Consider the following 24,419-nt stretch of genomic DNA (forward strand, 5'->3'; position numbering starts at 1 on the left):
CCAGGTTCTGAACTGGGATGGTGCAGTGAGCTAAAAAACGGTGATGGATTAAAACCATGATCTCTTGACTTGGTAAGAGTATTCTGCATCATTCAGAAACTCTGTCCATCACCACCCCCTTTTTCCCAAATCGTTTTTAGCCACACTCTGTGTGGGAGGGTATGCTCAGACGTGAGTCCCTTGCTCATTGCACCATCAGGATTCAGGCAAGCCGGGCCGACGAAGGCTGTGATGCCAGAAACCGGTCCCCGGAAGCTTGTTTCCTTCCCAGTATAAGATTTGGCTTGGTAGTTTGGTTTGCTCTGTTCCCATCATGCACTGGGACAGGTACAGACTAATTTGCATGTAGCCAGGTTCTGAACTGGGATGGTGCAGTGAGCTAAAAAACGGTGATGGATTAAAACCATGATCTCTTGACTTGGTAAGAGTATTCTGCATCATTCAGAAACTCTGTCCATCACCACCCCCTTTTTCCCAAATCGTTTTTATCCACACTCTGTGTGGGAGGGTATGCGCAGACGTGAGTCCCTTGCTCATTGCACCATCAGGATTCAGGCAAGCCGGGCCGACGAAGGCTGTGATGCCAGAAACCGGTCCCCGGAAGCTTGTTTCCTTCCCAGTATAAGATTTGGCTTGGTAGTTTGGTTTGCTCTGTTCCCATCATGCACTGGGACAGGTACAGACTAATTTGCATGTAGCCAGGTTCTGAACTGGGATGGTGCAGTGAGCTAAAAAACGGTGATGGATTAAAACCATGATCTCTTGACTTGGTAAGAGTATTCTGCATCATTCAGAAACTCTGTCCATCACCACCCCCTTTTTCCCAAATCGTTTTTATCCACACTCTGTGTGGGAGGGTATGCGCAGACGTGAGTCCCTTGCTCATTGCACCATCAGGATTCAGGCAAGCCGGGCCGACGAAGGCTGTGATGCCAGAAACCGGTCCCCGGAAGCTTGTTTCCTTCCCAGTATAAGATTTGGCTTGGTAGTTTGGTTTGCTCTGTTCCCATCATGCACTGGGACAGGTACAGACTAATTTGCATGTAGCCAGGTTCTGAACTGGGATGGTGCAGTGAGCTAAAAAACGGTGATGGATTAAAACCATGATCTCTTGACTTGGTAAGAGTATTCTGCATCATTCAGAAACTCTGTCCATCACCACCCCCTTTTTCCCAAATCGTTTATATCCACACTCTGTGTGGGAGGGTATGCTCAGACGTGAGTCCCTTGCTCATTGCACCATCAGGATTCAGGCAAGCCGGGCCGACGAAGGCTGTGATGCCAGAAACCGGTCCCCGGAAGCTTGTTTCCTTCCCAGTATAAGATTTGGCTTGGTAGTTTGGTTTGCTCTGTTCCCATCATGCACTGGGACAGGTACAGACTAATTTGCATGTAGCCAGGTTCTGAACTGGGATGGTGCAGTGAGCTAAAAAACGGTGATGGATTAAAACCATGATCTCTTGACTTGGTAAGAGTATTCTGCATCATTCAGAAACTCTGTCCATCACCACCCCCTTTTTCCCAAATCGTTTTTATCCACACTCTGTGTGGGAGGGTATGCTCAGACGTGAGTCCCTTGCTCATTGCACCATCAGGATTCAGGCAAGCCGGGCCGACGAAGGCTGTGATGCCAGAAACCGGTCCCCGGAAGCTTGTCTCCTTCCCAGTATAAGATTTGGCTTGGTAGTTTGGTTTGCTCTGTTCCCATCATGCACTGGGACAGGTACAGACTAATTTGCATGTAGCCAGGTTCTGAACTGGGATGGTGCAGTGAGCTAAAAAACGGTGATGGATTAAAACCATGATCTCTTGACTTGGTAAGAGTATTCTGCATCATTCAGAAACTCTGTCCATCACCACCCCCTTTTTCCCAAATCGTTTTTATCCACACTCTGTGTGGGAGGGTATGCTCAGACGTGAGTCCCTTGCTCATTGCACCATCAGGATTCAGGCAAGCCGGGCCGACGAAGGCTGTGATGCCAGAAACCGGTCCCCGGAAGCTTGTTTCCTTCCCAGTATAAGATTTGGCTTGGTAGTTTGGTTTGCTCTGTTCCCATCATGCACTGGGACAGGTACAGACTAATTTGCATGTAGCCAGGTTCTGAACTGGGATGGTGCAGTGAGCTAAAAAACGGTGATGGATTAAAACCATGATCTCTTGACTTGGTAAGAGTATTCTGCATCATTCAGAAACTCTGTCCATCACCACCCCCTTTTTCCCAAATCGTTTTTATCCACACTCTGTGTGGGTGGGTATGCTCAGACGTGAGTCCCTTGCTCATTGCACCATCAGGATTCAGGCAAGCCGGGCCGACGAAGGCTGTGATGCCAGAAACCGGTCCCCGGAAGCTTGTTTCCTTCCCAGTATAAGATTTGGCTTGGTAGTTTGGTTTGCTCTGTTCCCATCATGCACTGGGACAGGTACAGACTAATTTGCATGTAGCCAGGTTCTGAACTGGGATGGTGCAGTGAGCTAAAAAACGGTGATGGATTAAAACCATGATCTCTTGACTTGGTAAGAGTATTCTGCATCATTCAGAAACTCTGTCCATCACCACCCCCTTTTTCCCAAATCGTTTTTATCCACACTCTGTGTGGGAGGGTATGCTCAGACGTGAGTCCCTTGCTCATTGCACCATCAGGATTCAGGCAAGCCGGGCCGACGAAGGCTGTGATGCCAGAAACCGGTCCCCGGAAGCTTGTTTCCTTCCCAGTATAAGATTTGGCTTGGTAGTTTGGTTTGCTCTGTTCCCATCATGCACTGGGACAGGTACAGACTAATTTGCATGTAGCCAGGTTCTGAACTGGGATGGTGCAGTGAGCTAAAAAACGGTGATGGATTAAAACCATGATCTCTTGACTTGGTAAGAGTATTCTGCATCATTCAGAAACTCTGTCCATCACCACCCCCTTTTTCCCAAATCGTTTTTATCCACACTCTGTGTGGGAGGGTATGCTCAGACGTGAGTCCCTTGCTCATTGCACCATCAGGATTCAGGCAAGCCGGGCCGACGAAGGCTGTGATGCCAGAAACCGGTCCCCGGAAGCTTGTTTCCTTCCCAGTATAAGATTTGGCTTGGTAGTTTGGTTTGCTCTGTTCCCATCATGCACTGGGACAGGTACAGACTAATTTGCATGTAGCCAGGTTCTGAACTGGGATGGTGCAGTGAGCTAAAAAACGGTGATGGATTAAAACCATGATCTCTTGACTTGGTAAGAGTATTCTGCATCATTCAGAAACTCTGTCCATCACCACCCCCTTTTTCCCAAATCGTTTTTATCCACACTCTGTGTGGGAGGGTATGCTCAGACGTGAGTCCCTTGCTCATTGCACCATCAGGATTCAGGCAAGCCGGGCCGACGAAGGCTGTGATGCCAGAAACCGGTCCCCGGAAGCTTGTTTCCTTCCCAGTATAAGATTTGGCTTGGTAGTTTGGTTTGCTCTGTTCCCATCATGCACTGGGACAGGTACAGACTAATTTGCATGTAGCCAGGTTCTGAACTGGGATGGTGCAGTGAGCTAAAAAACGGTGATGGATTAAAACCATGATCTCTTGACTTGGTAAGAGTATTCTGCATCATTCAGAAACTCTGTCCATCACCACCCCCTTTTTCCCAAATCGTTTTTATCCACACTCTGTGTGGGAGGGTATGCTCAGACGTGAGTCCCTTGCTCATTGCACCATCAGGATTCAGGCAAGCCGGGCCGACGAAGGCTGTGATGCCAGAAACCGGTCCCCGGAAGCTTGTTTCCTTCCCAGTATAAGATTTGGCTTGGTAGTTTGGTTTGCTCTGTTCCCATCATGCACTGGGACAGGTACAGACTAATTTGCATGTAGCCAGGTTCTGAACTGGGATGGTGCAGTGAGCTAAAAAACGGTGATGGATTAAAACCATGATCTCTTGACTTGGTAAGAGTATTCTGCATCATTCAGAAACTCTGTCCATCACCACCCCCTTTTTCCCAAATCGTTTTTATCCACACTCTGTGTGGGAGGGTATGCTCAGACGTGAGTCCCTTGCTCATTGCACCATCAGGATTCAGGCAAGCCGGGCCGACGAACGCTGTGATGCCAGAAACCGGTCCCCGGAAGCTTGTTTCCTTCCCAGTATAAGATTTGGCTTGGTAGTTTGGTTTGCTCTGTTCCCATCATGCACTGGGACAGGTACAGACTAATTTGCATGTAGCCAGGTTCTGAACTGGGATGGTGCAGTGAGCTAAAAAACGGTGATGGATTAAAACCATGATCTCTTGACTTGGTAAGAGTATTCTGCATCATTCAGAAACTCTGTCCATCACCACCCCCTTTTTCCCAAATCGTTTTTATCCACACTCTGTGTGGGAGGGTATGCTCAGACGTGAGTCCCTTGCTCATTGCACCATCAGGATTCAGGCAAGCCGGGCCGACGAAGGCTGTGATGCCAGAAACCGGTCCCCGGAAGCTTGTTTCCTTCCCAGTATAAGATTTGGCTTGGTAGTTTGGTTTGCTCTGTTCCCATCATGCACTGGGACAGGTACAGACTAATTTGCATGTAGCCAGGTTCTGAACTGGGATGGTGCAGTGAGCTAAAAAACGGTGATGGATTAAAACCATGATCTCTTGACTTGGTAAGAGTATTCTGCATCATTCAGAAACTCTGTCCATCACCACCCCCTTTTTCCCAAATCGTTTTTATCCACACTCTGTGTGGGAGGGTATGCTCAGACGTGAGTCCCTTGCTCATTGCACCATCAGGATTCAGGCAAGCCGGGCCGACGAAGGCTGTGATGCCAGAAACCGGTCCCCGGAAGCTTGTTTCCTTCCCAGTATAAGATTTGGCTTGGTAGTTTGGTTTGCTCTGTTCCCATCATGCACTGGGACAGGTACAGACTAATTTGCATGTAGCCAGGTTCTGAACTGGGATGGTGCAGTGAGCTAAAAAACGGTGATGGATTAAAACCATGATCTCTTGACTTGGTAAGAGTATTCTGCATCATTCAGAAACTCTGTCCATCACCACCCCCTTTTTCCCAAATCGTTTTTATCCACACTCTGTGTGGGAGGGTATGCTCAGACGTGAGTCCCTTGCTCATTGCACCATCAGGATTCAGGCAAGCCGGGCCGACGAAGGCTGTGATGCCAGAAACCGGTCCCCGGAAGCTTGTTTCCTTCCCAGTATAAGATTTGGCTTGGTAGTTTGGTTTGCTCTGTTCCCATCATGCACTGGGACAGGTACAGACTAATTTGCATGTAGCCAGGTTCTGAACTGGGATGGTGCAGTGAGCTAAAAAACGGTGATGGATTAAAACCATGATCTCTTGACTTGGTAAGAGTATTCTGCATCATTCAGAAACTCTGTCCATCACCACCCCCTTTTTCCCAAATCGTTTTTATCCACACTCTGTGTGGGTGGGTATGCTCAGATGTGAGTCCCTTGCTCATTGCACCATCAGGATTCAGGCAAGCCGGGCCGACGAAGGCTGTGATGCCAGAAACCGGTCCCCGGAAGCTTGTTTCCTTCCCAGTATAAGATTTGGCTTGGTAGTTTGGTTTGCTCTGTTCCCATCATGCACTGGGACAGGTACAGACTAATTTGCATGTAGCCAGGTTCTGAACTGGGATGGTGCAGTGAGCTAAAAAACGGTGATGGATTAAAACCATGATCTCTTGACTTGGTAAGAGTATTCTGCATCATTCAGAAACTCTGTCCATCACCACCCCCTTTTTCCCAAATCGTTTTTATCCACACTCTGTGTGGGAGGGTATGCTCAGACGTGAGTCCCTTGCTCATTGCACCATCAGGATTCAGGCAAGCCGGGCCGACGAAGGCTGTGATGCCAGAAACCGGTCCCCGGAAGCTTGTTTCCTTCCCAGTATAAGATTTGGCTTGGTAGTTTGGTTTGCTCTGTTCTCATCATGCACTGGGACAGGTACAGACTAATTTGCATGTAGCCAGGTTCTGAACTGGGATGGTGCAGTGAGCTAAAAAACGGTGATGGATTAAAACCATGATCTCTTGACTTGGTAAGAGTATTCTGCATCATTCAGAAACTCTGTCCATCACCACCCCCTTTTTCCCAAATCGTTTTTATCCACACTCTGTGTGGGAGGGTATGCTCAGACGTGAGTCCCTTGCTCATTGCACCATCAGGATTCAGGCAAGCCGGGCCGACGAAGGCTGTGATGCCAGAAACCGGTCCCCGGAAGCTTGTTTCCTTCCCAGTATAAGATTTGGCTTGGTAGTTTGGTTTGCTCTGTTCCCATCATGCACTGGGACAGGTACAGACTAATTTGCATGTAGCCAGGTTCTGAACTGGGATGGTGCAGTGAGCTAAAAAACGGTGATGGATTAAAACCATGATCTCTTGACTTGGTAAGAGTATTCTGCATCATTCAGAAACTCTGTCCATCACCACCCCCTTTTTCCCAAATCGTTTTTATCCACACTCTGTGTGGGAGGGTATGCTCAGACGTGAGTCCCTTGCTCATTGCACCATCAGGATTCAGGCAAGCCGGGCCGACGAAGGCTGTGATGCCAGAAACCGGTCCCCGGAAGCTTGTTTCCTTCCCAGTATAAGATTTGGCTTGGTAGTTTGGTTTGCTCTGTTCCCATCATGCACTGGGACAGGTACAGACTAATTTGCATGTAGCCAGGTTCTGAACTGGGATGGTGCAGTGAGCTAAAAAACGGTGATGGATTAAAACCATGATCTCTTGACTTGGTAAGAGTATTCTGCATCATTCAGAAACTCTGTCCATCACCACCCCCTTTTTCCCAAATCGTTTTTATCCACACTCTGTGTGGGAGGGTATGCTCAGACGTGAGTCCCTTGCTCATTGCACCATCAGGATTCAGGCAAGCCGGGCCGACGAAGGCTGTGATGCCAGAAACCGGTCCCCGGAAGCTTGTTTCCTTCCCAGTATAAGATTTGGCTTGGTAGTTTGGTTTGCTCTGTTCCCATCATGCACTGGGACAGGTACAGACTAATTTGCATGTAGCCAGGTTCTGAACTGGGATGGTGCAGTGAGCTAAAAAACGGTGATGGATTAAAACCATGATCTCTTGACTTGGTAAGAGTATTCTGCATCATTCAGAAACTCTGTCCATCACCACCCCCTTTTTCCCAAATCGTTTTTATCCACACTCTGTGTGGGAGGGTATGCTCAGACGTGAGTCCCTTGCTCATTGCACCATCAGGATTCAGGCAAGCCGGGCCGACGAAGGCTGTGATGCCAGAAACCGGTCCCCGGAAGCTTGTTTCCTTCCCAGTATAAGATTTGGCTTGGTAGTTTGGTTTGCTCTGTTCCCATCATGCACTGGGACAGGTACAGACTAATTTGCATGTAGCCAGGTTCTGAACTGGGATGGTGCAGTGAGCTAAAAAACGGTGATGGATTAAAACCATGATCTCTTGACTTGGTAAGAGTATTCTGCATCATTCAGAAACTCTGTCCATCACCACCCCCTTTTTCCCAAATCGTTTTTATCCACACTCTGTGTGGGAGGGTATGCTCAGACGTGAGTCCCTTGCTCATTGCACCATCAGGATTCAGGCAAGCCGGGCCGACGAAGGCTGTGATGCCAGAAACCGGTCCCCGGAAGCTTGTTTCCTTCCCAGTATAAGATTTGGCTTGGTAGTTTGGTTTGCTCTGTTCCCATCATGCACTGGGACAGGTACAGACTAATTTGCATGTAGCCAGGTTCTGAACTGGGATGGTGCAGTGAGCTAAAAAACGGTGATGGATTAAAACCATGATCTCTTGACTTGGTAAGAGTATTCTGCATCATTCAGAAACTCTGTCCATCACCACCCCCTTTTTCCCAAATCGTTTTTATCCACACTCTGTGTGGGAGGGTATGCTCAGACGTGAGTCCCTTGCTCATTGCACCATCAGGATTCAGGCAAGCCGGGCCGACGAAGGCTGTGATGCCAGAAACCGGTCCCCGGAAGCTTGTTTCCTTCCCAGTATAAGATTTGGCTTGGTAGTTTGGTTTGCTCTGTTCCCATCATGCACTGGGACAGGTACAGACTAATTTGCATGTAGCCAGGTTCTGAACTGGGATGGTGCAGTGAGCTAAAAAACGGTGATGGATTAAAACCATGATCTCTTGACTTGGTAAGAGTATTCTGCATCATTCAGAAACTCTGTCCATCACCACCCCCTTTTTCCCAAATCGTTTTTATCCACACTCTGTGTGGGTGGGTATGCTCAGATGTGAGTCCCTTGCTCATTGCACCATCAGGATTCAGGCAAGCCGGGCCGACGAAGGCTGTGATGCCAGAAACCGGTCCCCGGAAGCTTGTTTCCTTCCCAGTATAAGATTTGGCTTGGTAGTTTGGTTTGCTCTGTTCCCATCATGCACTGGGACAGGTACAGACTAATTTGCATGTAGCCAGGTTCTGAACTGGGATGGTGCAGTGAGCTAAAAAACGGTGATGGATTAAAACCATGATCTCTTGACTTGGTAAGAGTATTCTGCATCATTCAGAAACTCTGTCCATCACCACCCCCTTTTTCCCAAATCGTTTTTATCCACACTCTGTGTGGGAGGGTATGCTCAGACGTGAGTCCCTTGCTCATTGCACCATCAGGATTCAGGCAAGCCGGGCCGACGAAGGCTGTGATGCCAGAAACCGGTCCCCGGAAGCTTGTTTCCTTCCCAGTATAAGATTTGGCTTGGTAGTTTGGTTTGCTCTGTTCCCATCATGCACTGGGACAGGTACAGACTAATTTGCATGTAGCCAGGTTCTGAACTGGGATGGTGCAGTGAGCTAAAAAACGGTGATGGATTAAAACCATGATCTCTTGACTTGGTAAGAGTATTCTGCATCATTCAGAAACTCTGTCCATCACCACCCCCTTTTTCCCAAATCGTTTTTATCCACACTCTGTGTGGGAGGGTATGCTCAGACGTGAGTCCCTTGCTCATTGCACCATCAGGATTCAGGCAAGCCGGGCCGACGAAGGCTGTGATGCCAGAAACCGGTCCCCGGAAGCTTGTTTCCTTCCCAGTATAAGATTTGGCTTGGTAGTTTGGTTTGCTCTGTTCCCATCATGCACTGGGACAGGTACAGACTAATTTGCATGTAGCCAGGTTCTGAACTGGGATGGTGCAGTGAGCTAAAAAACGGTGATGGATTAAAACCATGATCTCTTGACTTGGTAAGAGTATTCTGCATCATTCAGAAACTCTGTCCATCACCACCCCCTTTTTCCCAAATCGTTTTTATCCACACTCTGTGTGGGAGGGTATGCGCAGACGTGAGTCCCTTGCTCATTGCACCATCAGGATTCAGGCAAGCCGGGCCGACGAAGGCTGTGATGCCAGAAACCGGTCCCCGGAAGCTTGTTTCCTTCCCAGTATAAGATTTGGCTTGGTAGTTTGGTTTGCTCTGTTCCCATCATGCACTGGGACAGGTACAGACTAATTTGCATGTAGCCAGGTTCTGAACTGGGATGGTGCAGTGAGCTAAAAAACGGTGATGGATTAAAACCATGATCTCTTGACTTGGTAAGAGTATTCTGCATCATTCAGAAACTCTGTCCATCACCACCCCCTTTTTCCCAAATCGTTTTTATCCACACTCTGTGTGGGAGGGTATGCGCAGACGTGAGTCCCTTGCTCATTGCACCATCAGGATTCAGGCAAGCCGGGCCGACGAAGGCTGTGATGCCAGAAACCGGTCCCCGGAAGCTTGTTTCCTTCCCAGTATAAGATTTGGCTTGGTAGTTTGGTTTGCTCTGTTCCCATCATGCACTGGGACAGGTACAGACTAATTTGCATGTAGCCAGGTTCTGAACTGGGATGGTGCAGTGAGCTAAAAAACGGTGATGGATTAAAACCATGATCTCTTGACTTGGTAAGAGTATTCTGCATCATTCAGAAACTCTGTCCATCACCACCCCCTTTTTCCCAAATCGTTTTTATCCACACTCTGTGTGGGAGGGTATGCTCAGACGTGAGTCCCTTGCTCATTGCACCATCAGGATTCAGGCAAGCCGGGCCGACGAAGGCTGTGATGCCAGAAACCGGTCCCCGGAAGCTTGTTTCCTTCCCAGTATAAGATTTGGCTTGGTAGTTTGGTTTGCTCTGTTCCCATCATGCACTGGGACAGGTACAGACTAATTTGCATGTAGCCAGGTTCTGAACTGGGATGGTGCAGTGAGCTAAAAAACGGTGATGGATTAAAACCATGATCTCTTGACTTGGTAAGAGTATTCTGCATCATTCAGAAACTCTGTCCATCACCACCCCCTTTTTCCCAAATCGTTTTTAGCCACACTCTGTGTGGGAGGGTATGCTCAGACGTGAGTCCCTTGCTCATTGCACCATCAGGATTCAGGCAAGCCGGGCCGACGAAGGCTGTGATGCCAGAAACCGGTCCCCGGAAGCTTGTTTCCTTCCCAGTATAAGATTTGGCTTGGTAGTTTGGTTTGCTCTGTTCCCATCATGCACTGGGACAGGTACAGACTAATTTGCATGTAGCCAGGTTCTGAACTGGGATGGTGCAGTGAGCTAAAAAACGGTGATGGATTAAAACCATGATCTCTTGACTTGGTAAGAGTATTCTGCATCATTCAGAAACTCTGTCCATCACCACCCCCTTTTTCCCAAATCGTTTTTATCCACACTCTGTGTGGGAGGGTATGCGCAGACGTGAGTCCCTTGCTCATTGCACCATCAGGATTCAGGCAAGCCGGGCCGACGAAGGCTGTGATGCCAGAAACCGGTCCCCGGAAGCTTGTTTCCTTCCCAGTATAAGATTTGGCTTGGTAGTTTGGTTTGCTCTGTTCCCATCATGCACTGGGACAGGTACAGACTAATTTGCATGTAGCCAGGTTCTGAACTGGGATGGTGCAGTGAGCTAAAAAACGGTGATGGATTAAAACCATGATCTCTTGACTTGGTAAGAGTATTCTGCATCATTCAGAAACTCTGTCCATCACCACCCCCTTTTTCCCAAATCGTTTTTATCCACACTCTGTGTGGGAGGGTATGCGCAGACGTGAGTCCCTTGCTCATTGCACCATCAGGATTCAGGCAAGCCGGGCCGACGAAGGCTGTGATGCCAGAAACCGGTCCCCGGAAGCTTGTTTCCTTCCCAGTATAAGATTTGGCTTGGTAGTTTGGTTTGCTCTGTTCCCATCATGCACTGGGACAGGTACAGACTAATTTGCATGTAGCCAGGTTCTGAACTGGGATGGTGCAGTGAGCTAAAAAACGGTGATGGATTAAAACCATGATCTCTTGACTTGGTAAGAGTATTCTGCATCATTCAGAAACTCTGTCCATCACCACCCCCTTTTTCCCAAATCGTTTATATCCACACTCTGTGTGGGAGGGTATGCTCAGACGTGAGTCCCTTGCTCATTGCACCATCAGGATTCAGGCAAGCCGGGCCGACGAAGGCTGTGATGCCAGAAACCGGTCCCCGGAAGCTTGTTTCCTTCCCAGTATAAGATTTGGCTTGGTAGTTTGGTTTGCTCTGTTCCCATCATGCACTGGGACAGGTACAGACTAATTTGCATGTAGCCAGGTTCTGAACTGGGATGGTGCAGTGAGCTAAAAAACGGTGATGGATTAAAACCATGATCTCTTGACTTGGTAAGAGTATTCTGCATCATTCAGAAACTCTGTCCATCACCACCCCCTTTTTCCCAAATCGTTTTTATCCACACTCTGTGTGGGAGGGTATGCTCAGACGTGAGTCCCTTGCTCATTGCACCATCAGGATTCAGGCAAGCCGGGCCGACGAAGGCTGTGATGCCAGAAACCGGTCCCCGGAAGCTTGTCTCCTTCCCAGTATAAGATTTGGCTTGGTAGTTTGGTTTGCTCTGTTCCCATCATGCACTGGGACAGGTACAGACTAATTTGCATGTAGCCAGGTTCTGAACTGGGATGGTGCAGTGAGCTAAAAAACGGTGATGGATTAAAACCATGATCTCTTGACTTGGTAAGAGTATTCTGCATCATTCAGAAACTCTGTCCATCACCACCCCCTTTTTCCCAAATCGTTTTTATCCACACTCTGTGTGGGAGGGTATGCTCAGACGTGAGTCCCTTGCTCATTGCACCATCAGGATTCAGGCAAGCCGGGCCGACGAAGGCTGTGATGCCAGAAACCGGTCCCCGGAAGCTTGTTTCCTTCCCAGTATAAGATTTGGCTTGGTAGTTTGGTTTGCTCTGTTCCCATCATGCACTGGGACAGGTACAGACTAATTTGCATGTAGCCAGGTTCTGAACTGGGATGGTGCAGTGAGCTAAAAAACGGTGATGGATTAAAACCATGATCTCTTGACTTGGTAAGAGTATTCTGCATCATTCAGAAACTCTGTCCATCACCACCCCCTTTTTCCCAAATCGTTTTTATCCACACTCTGTGTGGGTGGGTATGCTCAGACGTGAGTCCCTTGCTCATTGCACCATCAGGATTCAGGCAAGCCGGGCCGACGAAGGCTGTGATGCCAGAAACCGGTCCCCGGAAGCTTGTTTCCTTCCCAGTATAAGATTTGGCTTGGTAGTTTGGTTTGCTCTGTTCCCATCATGCACTGGGACAGGTACAGACTAATTTGCATGTAGCCAGGTTCTGAACTGGGATGGTGCAGTGAGCTAAAAAACGGTGATGGATTAAAACCATGATCTCTTGACTTGGTAAGAGTATTCTGCATCATTCAGAAACTCTGTCCATCACCACCCCCTTTTTCCCAAATCGTTTTTATCCACACTCTGTGTGGGAGGGTATGCTCAGACGTGAGTCCCTTGCTCATTGCACCATCAGGATTCAGGCAAGCCGGGCCGACGAAGGCTGTGATGCCAGAAACCGGTCCCCGGAAGCTTGTTTCCTTCCCAGTATAAGATTTGGCTTGGTAGTTTGGTTTGCTCTGTTCCCATCATGCACTGGGACAGGTACAGACTAATTTGCATGTAGCCAGGTTCTGAACTGGGATGGTGCAGTGAGCTAAAAAACGGTGATGGATTAAAACCATGATCTCTTGACTTGGTAAGAGTATTCTGCATCATTCAGAAACTCTGTCCATCACCACCCCCTTTTTCCCAAATCGTTTTTATCCACACTCTGTGTGGGAGGGTATGCTCAGACGTGAGTCCCTTGCTCATTGCACCATCAGGATTCAGGCAAGCCGGGCCGACGAAGGCTGTGATGCCAGAAACCGGTCCCCGGAAGCTTGTTTCCTTCCCAGTATAAGATTTGGCTTGGTAGTTTGGTTTGCTCTGTTCCCATCATGCACTGGGACAGGTACAGACTAATTTGCATGTAGCCAGGTTCTGAACTGGGATGGTGCAGTGAGCTAAAAAACGGTGATGGATTAAAACCATGATCTCTTGACTTGGTAAGAGTATTCTGCATCATTCAGAAACTCTGTCCATCACCACCCCCTTTTTCCCAAATCGTTTTTATCCACACTCTGTGTGGGAGGGTATGCTCAGACGTGAGTCCCTTGCTCATTGCACCATCAGGATTCAGGCAAGCCGGGCCGACGAAGGCTGTGATGCCAGAAACCGGTCCCCGGAAGCTTGTTTCCTTCCCAGTATAAGATTTGGCTTGGTAGTTTGGTTTGCTCTGTTCCCATCATGCACTGGGACAGGTACAGACTAATTTGCATGTAGCCAGGTTCTGAACTGGGATGGTGCAGTGAGCTAAAAAACGGTGATGGATTAAAACCATGATCTCTTGACTTGGTAAGAGTATTCTGCATCATTCAGAAACTCTGTCCATCACCACCCCCTTTTTCCCAAATCGTTTTTATCCACACTCTGTGTGGGAGGGTATGCTCAGACGTGAGTCCCTTGCTCATTGCACCATCAGGATTCAGGCAAGCCGGGCCGACGAAGGCTGTGATGCCAGAAACCGGTCCCCGGAAGCTTGTTTCCTTCCCAGTATAAGATTTGGCTTGGTAGTTTGGTTTGCTCTGTTCCCATCATGCACTGGGACAGGTACAGACTAATTTGCATGTAGCCAGGTTCTGAACTGGGATGGTGCAGTGAGCTAAAAAACGGTGATGGATTAAAACCATGATCTCTTGACTTGGTAAGAGTATTCTGCATCATTCAGAAACTCTGTCCATCACCACCCCCTTTTTCCCAAATCGTTTTTATCCACACTCTGTGTGGGAGGGTATGCTCAGACGTGAGTCCCTTGCTCATTGCACCATCAGGATTCAGGCAAGCCGGGCCGACGAAGGCTGTGATGCCAGAAACCGGTCCCCGGAAGCTTGTTTCCTTCCCAGTATAAGATTTGGCTTGGTAGTTTGGTTTGCTCTGTTCCCATCATGCACTGGGACAGGTACAGACTAATTTGCATGTAGCCAGGTTCTGAACTGGGATGGTGCAGTGAGCTAAAAAACGGTGATGGATTAAAACCATGATCTCTTGACTTGGTAAGAGTATTCTGCATCATTCAGAAACTCTGTCCATCACCACCCCCTTTTTCCCAAATCGTTTTTATCCACACTCTGTGTGGGAGGGTATGCTCAGACGTGAGTCCCTTGCTCATTGCACCATCAGGATTCAGGCAAGCCGGGCCGACGAACGCTGTGATGCCAGAAACCGGTCCCCGGAAGCTTGTTTCCTTCCCAGTATAAGATTTGGCTTGGTAGTTTGGTTTGCTCTGTTCCCATCATGCACTGGGACAGGTACAGACTAATTTGCATGTAGCCAGGTTCTGAACTGGGATGGTGCAGTGAGCTAAAAAACGGTGATGGATTAAAACCATGATCTCTTGACTTGGTAAGAGTATTCTGCATCATTCAGAAACTCTGTCCATCACCACCCCCTTTTTCCCAAATCGTTTTTATCCACACTCTGTGTGGGAGGGTATGCTCAGACGTGAGTCCCTTGCTCATTGCACCATCAGGATTCAGGCAAGCCGGGCCGACGAAGGCTGTGATGCCAGAAACCGGTCCCCGGAAGCTTGTTTCCTTCCCAGTATAAGATTTGGCTTGGTAGTTTGGTTTGCTCTGTTCCCATCATGCACTGGGACAGGTACAGACTAATTTGCATGTAGCCAGGTTCTGAACTGGGATGGTGCAGTGAGCTAAAAAACGGTGATGGATTAAAACCATGATCTCTTGACTTGGTAAGAGTATTCTGCATCATTCAGAAACTCTGTCCATCACCACCCCCTTTTTCCCAAATCGTTTTTATCCACACTCTGTGTGGGAGGGTATGCTCAGACGTGAGTCCCTTGCTCATTGCACCATCAGGATTCAGGCAAGCCGGGCCGACGAAGGCTGTGATGCCAGAAACCGGTCCCCGGAAGCTTGTTTCCTTCCCAGTATAAGATTTGGCTTGGTAGTTTGGTTTGCTCTGTTCCCATCATGCACTGGGACAGGTACAGACTAATTTGCATGTAGCCAGGTTCTGAACTGGGATGGTGCAGTGAGCTAAAAAACGGTGATGGATTAAAACCATGATCTCTTGACTTGGTAAGAGTATTCTGCATCATTCAGAAACTCTGTCCATCACCACCCCCTTTTTCCCAAATCGTTTTTATCCACACTCTGTGTGGGAGGGTATGCTCAGACGTGAGTCCCTTGCTCATTGCACCATCAGGATTCAGGCAAGCCGGGCCGACGAAGGCTGTGATGCCAGAAACCGGTCCCCGGAAGCTTGTTTCCTTCCCAGTATAAGATTTGGCTTGGTAGTTTGGTTTGCTCTGTTCCCATCATGCACTGGGACAGGTACAGACTAATTTGCATGTAGCCAGGTTCTGAACTGGGATGGTGCAGTGAGCTAAAAAACGGTGATGGATTAAAACCATGATCTCTTGACTTGGTAAGAGTATTCTGCATCATTCAGAAACTCTGTCCATCACCACCCCCTTTTTCCCAAATCGTTTTTATCCACACTCTGTGTGGGTGGGTATGCTCAGATGTGAGTCCCTTGCTCATTGCACCATCAGGATTCAGGCAAGCCGGGCCGACGAAGGCTGTGATGCCAGAAACCGGTCCCCGGAAGCTTGTTTCCTTCCCAGTATAAGATTTGGCTTGGTAGTTTGGTTTGCTCTGTTCCCATCATGCACTGGGACAGGTACAGACTAATTTGCATGTAGCCAGGTTCTGAACTGGGATGGTGCAGTGAGCTAAAAAACGGTGATGGATTAAAACCATGATCTCTTGACTTGGTAAGAGTATTCTGCATCATTCAGAAACTCTGTCCATCACCACCCCCTTTTTCCCAAATCGTTTTTATCCACACTCTGTGTGGGAGGGTATGCTCAGACGTGAGTCCCTTGCTCATTGCACCATCAGGATTCAGGCAAGCCGGGCCGACGAAGGCTGTGATGCCAGAAACCGGTCCCCGGAAGCTTGTTTCCTTCCCAGTATAAGATTTGGCTTGGTAGTTTGGTTTGCTCTGTTCTCATCATGCACTGGGACAGGTACAGACTAATTTGCATGTAGCCAGGTTCTGAACTGGGATGGTGCAGTGAGCTAAAAAACGGTGATGGATTAAAACCATGATCTCTTGACTTGGTAAGAGTATTCTGCATCATTCAGAAACTCTGTCCATCACCACCCCCTTTTTCCCAAATCGTTTTTATCCACACTCTGTGTGGGAGGGTATGCTCAGACGTGAGTCCCTTGCTCATTGCACCATCAGGATTCAGGCAAGCCGGGCCGACGAAGGCTGTGATGCCAGAAACCGGTCCCCGGAAGCTTGTTTCCTTCCCAGTATAAGATTTGGCTTGGTAGTTTGGTTTGCTCTGTTCCCATCATGCACTGGGACAGGTACAGACTAATTTGCATGTAGCCAGGTTCTGAACTGGGATGGTGCAGTGAGCTAAAAAACGGTGATGGATTAAAACCATGATCTCTTGACTTGGTAAGAGTATTCTGCATCATTCAGAAACTCTGTCCATCACCACCCCCTTTTTCCCAAATCGTTTTTATCCACACTCTGTGTGGGAGGGTATGCTCAGACGTGAGTCCCTTGCTCATTGCACCATCAGGATTCAGGCAAGCCGGGCCGACGAAGGCTGTGATGCCAGAAACCGGTCCCCGGAAGCTTGTTTCCTTCCCAGTATAAGATTTGGCTTGGTAGTTTGGTTTGCTCTGTTCCCATCATGCACTGGGACAGGTACAGACTAATTTGCATGTAGCCAGGTTCTGAACTGGGATGGTGCAGTGAGCTAAAAAACGGTGATGGATTAAAACCATGATCTCTTGACTTGGTAAGAGTATTCTGCATCATTCAGAAACTCTGTCCATCACCACCCCCTTTTTCCCAAATCGTTTTTATCCACACTCTGTGTGGGAGGGTATGCTCAGACGTGAGTCCCTTGCTCATTGCACCATCAGGATTCAGGCAAGCCGGGCCGACGAAGGCTGTGATGCCAGAAACCGGTCCCCGGAAGCTTGTTTCCTTCCCAGTATAAGATTTGGCTTGGTAGTTTGGTTTGCTCTGTTCCCATCATGCACTGGGACAGGTACAGACTAATTTGCATGTAGCCAGGTTCTGAACTGGGATGGTGCAGTGAGCTAAAAAACGGTGATGGATTAAAACCATGATCTCTTGACTTGGTAAGAGTATTCTGCATCATTCAGAAACTCTGTCCATCACCACCCCCTTTTTCCCAAATCGTTTTTATCCACACTCTGTGTGGGAGGGTATGCTCAGACGTGAGTCCCTTGCTCATTGCACCATCAGGATTCAGGCAAGCCGGGCCGACGAAGGCTGTGATGCCAGAAACCGGTCCCCGGAAGCTTGTTTCCTTCCCAGTATAAGATTTGGCTTGGTAGTTTGGTTTGCTCTGTTCCCATCATGCACTGGGACAGGTACAGACTAATTTGCATGTAGCCAGGTTCTGAACTGGGATGGTGCAGTGAGCTAAAAAACGGTGATGGATTAAAACCATGATCTCTTGACTTGGTAAGAGTATTCTGCATCATTCAGAAACTCTGTCCATCACCACCCCCTTTTTCCCAAATCGTTTTTATCCACACTCTGTGTGGGAGGGTATGCTCAGACGTGAGTCCCTTGCTCATTGCACCATCAGGATTCAGGCAAGCCGGGCCGACGAAGGCTGTGATGCCAGAAACCGGTCCCCGGAAGCTTGTTTCCTTCCCAGTATAAGATTTGGCTTGGTAGTTTGGTTTGCTCTGTTCCCATCATGCACTGGGACAGGTACAGACTAATTTGCATGTAGCCAGGTTCTGAACTGGGATGGTGCAGTGAGCTAAAAAACGGTGATGGATTAAAACCATGATCTCTTGACTTGGTAAGAGTATTCTGCATCATTCAGAAACTCTGTCCATCACCACCCCCTTTTTCCCAAATCGTTTTTATCCACACTCTGTGTGGGAGGGTATGCTCAGACGTGAGTCCCTTGCTCATTGCACCATCAGGATTCAGGCAAGCCGGGCCGACGAAGGCTGTGATGCCAGAAACCGGTCCCCGGAAGCTTGTTTCCTTCCCAGTATAAGATTTGGCTTGGTAGTTTGGTTTGCTCTGTTCCCATCATGCACTGGGACAGGTACAGACTAATTTGCATGTAGCCAGGTTCTGAACTGGGATGGTGCAGTGAGCTAAAAAACGGTGATGGATTAAAACCATGATCTCTTGACTTGGTAAGAGTATTCTGCATCATTCAGAAACTCTGTCCATCACCACCCCCTTTTTCCCAAATCGTTTTTATCCACACTCTGTGTGGGTGGGTATGCTCAGATGTGAGTCCCTTGCTCATTGCACCATCAGGATTCAGGCAAGCCGGGCCGACGAAGGCTGTGATGCCAGAAACCGGTCCCCGGAAGCTTGTTTCCTTCCCAGTATAAGATTTGGCTTGGTAGTTTGGTTTGCTCTGTTCCCATCATGCACTGGGACAGGTACAGACTAATTTGCATGTAGCCAGGTTCTGAACTGGGATGGTGCAGTGAGCTAAAAAACGGTGATGGATTAAAACCATGATCTCTTGACTTGGTAAGAGTATTCTGCATCATTCAGAAACTCTGTCCATCACCACCCCCTTTTTCCCAAATCGTTTTTATCCACACTCTGTGTGGGAGGGTATGCTCAGACGTGAGTCCCTTGCTCATTGCACCATCAGGATTCAGGCAAGCCGGGCCGACGAAGGCTGTGATGCCAGAAACCGGTCCCCGGAAGCTTGTTTCCTTCCCAGTATAAGATTTGGCTTGGTAGTTTGGTTTGCTCTGTTCCCATCATGCACTGGGACAGGTACAGACTAATTTGCATGTAGCCAGGTTCTGAACTGGGATGGTGCAGTGAGCTAAAAAACGGTGATGGATTAAAACCATGATCTCTTGACTTGGTAAGAGTATTCTGCATCATTCAGAAACTCTGTCCATCACCACCCCCTTTTTCCCAAATCGTTTTTATCCACACTCTGTGTGGGAGGGTATGCTCAGACGTGAGTCCCTTGCTCATTGCACCATCAGGATTCAGGCAAGCCGGGCCGACGAAGGCTGTGATGCCAGAAACCGGTCCCCGGAAGCTTGTTTCCTTCCCAGTATAAGATTTGGCTTGGTAGTTTGGTTTGCTCTGTTCCCATCATGCACTGGGACAGGTACAGACTAATTTGCATGTAGCCAGGTTCTGAACTGGGATGGTGCAGTGAGCTAAAAAACGGTGATGGATTAAAACCATGATCTCTTGACTTGGTAAGAGTATTCTGCATCATTCAGAAACTCTGTCCATCACCACCCCCTTTTTCCCAAATCGTTTTTATCCACACTCTGTGTGGGAGGGTATGCTCAGACGTGAGTCCCTTGCTCATTGCACCATCAGGATTCAGGCAAGCCGGGCCGACGAAGGCTGTGATGCCAGAAACCGGTCCCCGGAAGCTTGTTTCCTTCCCAGTATAAGATTTGGCTTGGTAGTTTGGTTTGCTCTGTTCCCATCATGCACTGGGACAGGTACAGACTAATTTGCATGTAGCCAGGTTCTGAACTGGGATGGTGCAGTGAGCTAAAAAACGGTGATGGATTAAAACCATGATCTCTTGACTTGGTAAGAGTATTCTGCATCATTCAGAAACTCTGTCCATCACCACCCCCTTTTTCCCAAATCGTTTTTATCCACACTCTGTGTGGGAGGGTATGCTCAGACGTGAGTCCCTTGCTCATTGCACCATCAGGATTCAGGCAAGCCGGGCCGACGAAGGCTGTGATGCCAGAAACCGGTCCCCGGAAGCTTGTTTCCTTCCCAGTATAAGATTTGGCTTGGTAGTTTGGTTTGCTCTGTTCCCATCATGCACTGGGACAGGTACAGACTAATTTGCATGTAGCCAGGTTCTGAACTGGGATGGTGCAGTGAGCTAAAAAACGGTGATGGATTAAAACCATGATCTCTTGACTTGGTAAGAGTATTCTGCATCATTCAGAAACTCTGTCCATCACCACCCCCTTTTTCCCAAATCGTTTTTATCCACACTCTGTGTGGGAGGGTATGCTCAGACGTGAGTCCCTTGCTCATTGCACCATCAGGATTCAGGCAAGCCGGGCCGACGAAGGCTGTGATGCCAGAAACCGGTCCCCGGAAGCTTGTTTCCTTCCCAGTATAAGATTTGGCTTGGTAGTTTGGTTTGCTCTGTTCCCATCATGCACTGGGACAGGTACAGACTAATTTGCATGTAGCCAGGTTCTGAACTGGGATGGTGCAGTGAGCTAAAAAACGGTGATGGATTAAAACCATGATCTCTTGACTTGGTAAGAGTATTCTGCATCATTCAGAAACTCTGTCCATCACCACCCCCTTTTTCCCAAATCGTTTTTATCCACACTCTGTGTGGGAGGGTATGCTCAGACGTGAGTCCCTTGCTCATTGCACCATCAGGATTCAGGCAAGCCGGGCCGACGAAGGCTGTGATGCCAGAAACCGGTCCCCGGAAGCTTGTTTCCTTCCCAGTATAAGATTTGGCTTGGTAGTTTGGTTTGCTCTGTTCCCATCATGCACTGGGACAGGTACAGACTAATTTGCATGTAGCCAGGTTCTGAACTGGGATGGTGCAGTGAGCTAAAAAACGGTGATGGATTAAAACCATGATCTCTTGACTTGGTAAGAGTATTCTGCATCATTCAGAAACTCTGTCCATCACCACCCCCTTTTTCCCAAATCGTTTTTATCCACACTCTGTGTGGGTGGGTATGCTCAGATGTGAGTCCCTTGCTCATTGCACCATCAGGATTCAGGCAAGCCGGGCCGACGAAGGCTGTGATGCCAGAAACCGGTCCCCGGAAGCTTGTTTCCTTCCCAGTATAAGATTTGGCTTGGTAGTTTGGTTTGCTCTGTTCCCATCATGCACTGGGACAGGTACAGACTAATTTGCATGTAGCCAGGTTCTGAACTGGGATGGTGCAGTGAGCTAAAAAACGGTGATGGATTAAAACCATGATCTCTTGACTTGGTAAGAGTATTCTGCATCATTCAGAAACTCTGTCCATCACCACCCCCTTTTTCCCAAATCGTTTTTATCCACACTCTGTGTGGGAGGGTATGCTCAGACGTGAGTCCCTTGCTCATTGCACCATCAGGATTCAGGCAAGCCGGGCCGACGAAGACTGTGATGCCAGAAACCGGTCCCCGGAAGCTTGTTTCCTTCCCAGTATAAGATTTGGCTTGGTAGTTTGGTTTGCTCTGTTCCCATCATGCACTGGGACAGGTACAGACTAATTTGCATGTAGCCAGGTTCTGAACTGGGATGGTGCAGTGAGCTAAAAAACGGTGATGGATTAAAACCATGATCTCTTGACTTGGTAAGAGTATTCTGCATCATTCAGAAACTCTGTCCATCACCACCCCCTTTTTCCCAAATCGTTTTTATCCACACTCTGTGTGGGAGGGTATGCTCAGACGTGAGTCCCTTGCTCATTGCACCATCAGGATTCAGGCAAGCCGGGCCGACGAAGGCTGTGATGCCAGAAACCGGTCCCCGGAAGCTTGTTTCCTTCCCAGTATAAGATTTGGCTTGGTAGTTTGGTTTGCTCTGTTCCCATCATGCACTGGGACAGGTACAGACTAATTTGCATGTAGCCAGGTTCTGAACTGGGATGGTGCAGTGAGCTAAAAAACGGTGATGGATTAAAACCATGATCTCTTGACTTGGTAAGAGTATTCTGCATCATTCAGAAACTCTGTCCATCACCACCCCCTTTTTCCCAAATCGTTTTTATCCACACTCTGTGTGGGAGGGTATGCTCAGACGTGAGTCCCTTGCTCATTGCACCATCAGGATTCAGGCAAGCCGGGCCGACGAAGGCTGTGATGCCAGAAACCGGTCCCCGGAAGCTTGTTTCCTTCCCAGTATAAGATTTGGCTTGGTAGTTTGGTTTGCTCTGTTCCCATCATGCACTGGGACAGGTACAGACTAATTTGCATGTAGCCAGGTTCTGAACTGGGATGGTGCAGTGAGCTAAAAAACGGTGATGGATTAAAACCATGATCTCTTGACTTGGTAAGAGTATTCTGCATCATTCAGAAACTCTGTCCATCACCACCCCCTTTTTCCCAAAACGTGGCAGAGATTCCGGCATGAGCGGCCTCACAATTCCAATACTATAAACGAAGTATCAAGCTCTGGCAGTCTGTCACAGCCGTCTCTACCGGAGTGCAGGGTCTAAGCCTATGTCTAAAACTGTGCAGTCCCCAGCCTTCTCTGCCTTCTTTGGCACAGACTATGTTTCACAAATGAGACTGTGTGGCCAGGCCCATAATTATTTACGGCCGCCTTAGAGCCTTCCTGAAGAACAAACTCCCCGCTCTCGGAGCCAGCAGGATGTGACCTACCCCTGCGGAGCCCTAGCTTGGGCAACAAATGTGACGTCAGGCAGGCTGACAGAGCAGCGCGGCAGCGGTTGAAACATTGCAGCGGAGAGGCAGAGCCTGAGACTGGCAGGCGCTTAGCTGGGATCATTGCCTCAAGAAGACCACGGAAGCAGCGTGCCGGTGCAGGAAGACCACAAGCAGTGCCTGCAGCCAGCTGCCACACTCACGTTTGCAGCCATCAGTAAATGTACACCTGAGACTGCCTCTATGCATTATGTGTGACAATGCATTTCAGTGTGGTGATGCGGAGCACCACACTGAAATGCGTTAATGTCCCGTCTGATGCGTGATACTTGGCAGAACTGGTCACCGCTGCTCTGTGTCCTGTTGCTTCTTCACGCAACTCTTCTATGAACATGAAATGTAAAATTACCACAACAGAGGACCCCCTGGCACCGGGAAAACAGGACAGGAAGGAATTCTTTTTTTATAATTGAAGATGTATGCAGTTAAATTAAGAGTAGGGGAGGGGTGAGTAATTATGAAACTGAAAGGCAGAGGGAGGAAGTATTAAACATGCCAGAAAGAATGACTGGCCTGTGCAGCTAGCGAAGAAAAGCTTAGTGAGCCTGCTCGAGGAAATGAGGCCGAACAGCTTGGTGAGAGAAGCGCAATTGACTTCCCGCTGCTGCTGTCCTCACTGCGCGCGCATGGCGTGCTGAACGTAAGTAAAGCACGTCGTGCCTGCAGCAAGAGAAACTCAAAGAAATCTGTGCTTACACACTTAAGAACACATACTGTATAACAACCGAAAGTAAAGGGGCCAGTCGCTATGGGAGGTTACAGATGAAGGCATGGCGGTAGTAAGGAAAGACTAACAAGCCTATTGAATCAGACGCCAGCATTCAGGAAGGACACTGCACAAGCCAATGACAAACATGGGCGGAGAGTGGGTGGGGCTTCTCTTCCATACTCCACTACAGCAGCCTTCCTGAGCAGCGCATGCACACTGACTCAGGCTCAACCTAAAAACGAAGCTTCAGCAGCTTTATTTCTCTGCTGCGTTTTACAGATTGCCAGTGGAGGGTCTGCAGGCAGACCTTACCTTGCGTCTCGCAGGTCATACATGGAGTACCATGCCTGAAGTAGCTATGTGCGCCCGTAGGCTAGCCCGTCCAGTTCTCCTCTGGGACTCTGAATACACCAGGACACACATCACAGGCATCAAATCACTTGCCTGTTGTCCTTCACAGCATAGGCACCCATTCTTTGCGGGATGTGGGCCCTTACCTCTTCTAGACACTTCACTGTTGCTGCTGTTACCTTCACTGGACTCGTAAGCCCTCGGCTCTCAGGACTAGTTAACTCAGGCCCTTCTCATGACCCACCAGGGCTGTCTCTAGGCCAAGTTCAATCTTTTCTCCTCCAGTGTCAGCTCTGCCTTCTTCTCCTGTCTTGCCTTGGCTGCTTTCTTTCCTTCTGTAGTCAGTCATTTTGTCGAGGGCCAAGGAGGTCAGTTTTAGCTTCGGAACTATCTATGTTTTTCTGTCCTCTCTGCCAGGGTCAGGCTGTAAAAAGAAACACTGCCCCCTGCTCTGCATCGGGAAGGGGATCTGACATAGGTTCATCCTCTCCTGGTAGAGGGGCATTCCCCTCATGCTCCATCTCTTCCTGCTCTTCTTCCTCATCATCCTCTTGTG

The sequence above is a fragment of the Triturus cristatus genome, chromosome 8 (assembly GCF_964204655.1).
Source record: "Triturus cristatus chromosome 8, aTriCri1.1, whole genome shotgun sequence".
NCBI lineage: Eukaryota > Metazoa > Chordata > Amphibia > Caudata > Salamandridae > Triturus > Triturus cristatus.